Here is a 3750-nt window from a genome sequence, read left to right as displayed (position 1 = left end):
AGTTTCTAAGAAGAAAATGCCACATCCTATAAATCATTTTATGTTCGTACTCTAGAATTCGACTTAGGGTACGTGAAACCGGGAGATTTCAGAATCACAGGTGGGCGCCCAACAGCTGCGGATGTGATTTTTTTTTTAATTTTAACATTTGTTTGTAAACTAATTTTGAATCTAACACTGTTGTTTTTTTAAACTAATATTTTTGGCCACGCTTATTGCCTGCGCCATGCATAGTAGCGCGGCGGGTGGCTGACGTGGCGACGACTGGAAAGGCTGACCGGCTGACGTGGCAGGACCTGCCGCGCCATCGAGGAAGAGCCGAATAAAAGCCCCACGGCTAGTCCCGCCTGCCCGCATCCGCCTGCCGCGCCCGCCGCCGCGCCAGCGCCAGCCCGCTTGCCCGCGGCCACATCCCTCCCTCCCTTCCCTTGTATTCCCCGGCCGCCTCCCTCCCTCCTCAGTCTTGTTCAAGGTAATGACGCACTTTTTTCGTTTGAATGGTGGATAGGAATATTATGAATGGAGGTTAAGGTTAGGAGAAAAATTATGTTTGGGAACTATGGGCTATGGTTTGGAGGAAGATATTAGTTTGATTTTGTCAATGTTAAGGTTAATTATTTAGTTAGAAGTATGTTTACCATGTATATATTTTTTGCTATAAGTGTTGGTTATATTATTTTAGTTGCAATGCAAATGATTATATTTTACAATAATTTACGTTGTTTTGATTGATGTTTAATTTGAACCGTTTTATTAGATGAAAGACATGTTTCGGAAGCAGTTATGGCGAAAACGGGGTCGTCCTAATAATTGTATCCGACGAGTCTAGCAAAGATGCCCCCGTCCCTCTGAACTCCCTGTTCTTAACTGTGACTGTGGTCGTCCGGCCGACGTGTTTCAATCGAGACATCCGGACACAGCGGCTCGTTGCTTCTACACATACAGTCGTTTTTATATAAGTAATTATTTTTGTATGTTTTTTCTTCATTTATATTACTAGGTTACTAATATTTTGTTGGAATTTTATTGTGTAGGCCCATAAGAGGTGTTTTTTTTTCTTTCAGTGGATCGATGGTGCAGACAAGTTTGACCCCAGGTACCTTCTTTTCGACGATTGGTGGAGAGGGCGACATCCACGAGAGCACTTCGAGCGGTGGGTTCTACCTTCCCCTAACCCTCCTCCAATGATGGCTAAGGAGAAGCACTTAGCCACAGTTAGACGACTCGAGGAACCTTCTCTGTGCGATTGCGGAGATCGAGCTGTGATAAACCCTGAGAATACGTTGGAGTTTGTGTGTCCAAACAAGCATGAAGTAAGTGCAAAGTGTATGTGTTGAAATATGGAGCTATATGTGTTCATGTATTAATGTCATCTTATTTAGGTGTATTCAATGACGAAGTGTCGTTTCAAGGAGTGGTTGTATGGTCCAAAGAACCAATGGCCAGAAGAACCTCCAAAGGCAAAGCAAAAGAAGAAAGAAATATTAATTTACAAAGCACCTCCAGTCAAGTGCGAATGTGGTGTTAAATCCAACTACGGTCTAGTCCCTTTAGAGCTTGAAATAGGCCATTATTGCGGCCATATGGTTGACTATGATGAAGTTGGTTATTTTTGTGGTAACCATAAAATAATTTTGTTAGACATATATGATATTATTTTTGTGGTATTTTGTTTCTTTTGCTAAGACATATATGATATAATTTTTTGTTTGAACAGAGCACTAGGAAATATAGGTGGGAATGTTATGGTGGTCAAGCTAAGTTCTTGGATGAACTGAAGGGGAAGCAAGTAATTGCACGGAAGAGAGGATATAGACCTGACTACGCCAACCTATTCGTTAAACATCATAAAGACAAGATACGTGAGTTTGCTAAACAGCACGGTATTTATAACCTGATCGATGTTGGGCTTGACAAATAGGGATTGGAGAGACGGATGACGTTAGAGGAGGAAAGGACAAGAAAGGAGGCAAGGGAGGAGACAAGAGTACAGATGCAGGTCTTGAACGAGCATGTTGTTGCATTATGTGCCAGTGAGTGCTTGAAAGCCTTTTTTCGTTGCCTAATTTTAAATGTAATATAATCGTATTGCTAACTGATTGCATTTTATACATGAAGAGATTGGATGCAGTGAGGAACATGCTGTAGAGGTGGCTCGTGCAAGGTACGAGGAAAAGAAGTTAGATGAGCACAGAAAGCGAGCTGGTCGCACCGTTGAATCACCGATTGTGTTGTCTAATGAGGGAGACGAGGATGAGGACGACACTGCCAGACTCAGCGAGCTCATCGCTCTAGCAGAGACGGCCTTGCAGGCGGAGGAGGCTAAGGACGACACTGGTAGACTAAGCGAGCTCATCGCTCTAGCAGAGGCAGACTTACAGGCGGAGGAGGAAGAGAACACGTTCTTGTCTCAGGCCGCAGATGAAGCGGAGGCCGCTTACTACAGGCGAAAGACAGATTAGGGTAATGCAGGTGAGCCTAGCCACAGCAACAGGGTTGTGGTTGATAATTGGTACTCGGACGACGAGTTTCTTACTCAGTATGTTTCTGGCTGAGGGTTTTTTATTACGTCGTTTGTTAGTTCCATGCTTTATTAATGATCAATGTAGCTATATACTAGAAATTTCATTGTGTTGTCTTATTTTTCATTTGAACTATTGATGTATTGAACCCATATATCATATACTAGAATTACCCATGGTCGATCTTAAGTGATCTCATCCGTTTGTATCATGCGTTGAGAATGTCTAAAACGAACATAATCGAGTGAAATTATTTTGAATATGATTCAGCACTGGTTCTACCACGCCATAGCCCAGGTTCTACCACGCCATAGCCCATGGCACGGTAGTGACGCGCCATGACTTACGGCGCGGCAGCACCTGGATGCGGACAGAAACTGACCAGCCTCAATTGCAACTGAACGAGAGCTGCTGTCGGTGCTATAAACAACTATAAGTGCTGTCGTGACCGTGTGCAAGTTGAAACGAATATGAAGTAGATAAATGGACGATAAGTTGCCACATAACATTTTCATTGATTCAGAGGACGACAATATTCGTTTGACATAAGTACGACATAACGAACTAAGTCCTAGGAATGTAAGGATCCCTCGAACGCCTCTTCGAAACCTTATCGTCCGGTGGAAGAAGGGGGTCATCGTACTCCACCTCAAGAAGGGGGTACATCTGGTGCAGCGTGGGAGGGGTCATCCTGTTACAAATTGATATACAAAGGGTTAGAGTATTCAAATTAACAATATTCAAATTAACATTATGTAGCATTGCAAAATTTGAACTACTTGTTATGTAATATGAACACAATATGAAAGCACCTGCTGCCCTCGTCTTCTATGCCTACTAGCCTTGTGACCAGATTCTTTGCAAACGGAGCAAAGATTCCTATCACGGGTCTCGTTGAAGTCTCCCCCTCCGTACATGTCTTCGCCATACCCTCTCATAGCGTCCAAGTCCCCCTTGAGTCGCTTCTTCTTCCTTCTACCCTTCCCTACCTTCATTAGATCCGGATGCGGCACGTAGTCATAACCATTATAAGGTGACCATCATGTCGGGTCAAGGTATGGCTCGAAGCTCATCTCCCAAATATTAACGGTGTTCGAATGGAGATACAAGGGTGACATATATGGCAGATTCTTATAGTTGTACCCGCGAACCCTATAGGACATGATCATATGAGAGCAAGGGGCATGCATGATCTGAGGGACGTTGCAACTACACTCTACCTTTTTAA

The sequence above is a fragment of the Miscanthus floridulus genome, chromosome 19 (assembly GCF_019320115.1).
Source record: "Miscanthus floridulus cultivar M001 chromosome 19, ASM1932011v1, whole genome shotgun sequence".
NCBI classification, from domain to species: Eukaryota; Viridiplantae; Streptophyta; class Magnoliopsida; order Poales; family Poaceae; genus Miscanthus; species Miscanthus floridulus.
This window is presented reverse-complemented; position numbering follows the sequence as displayed.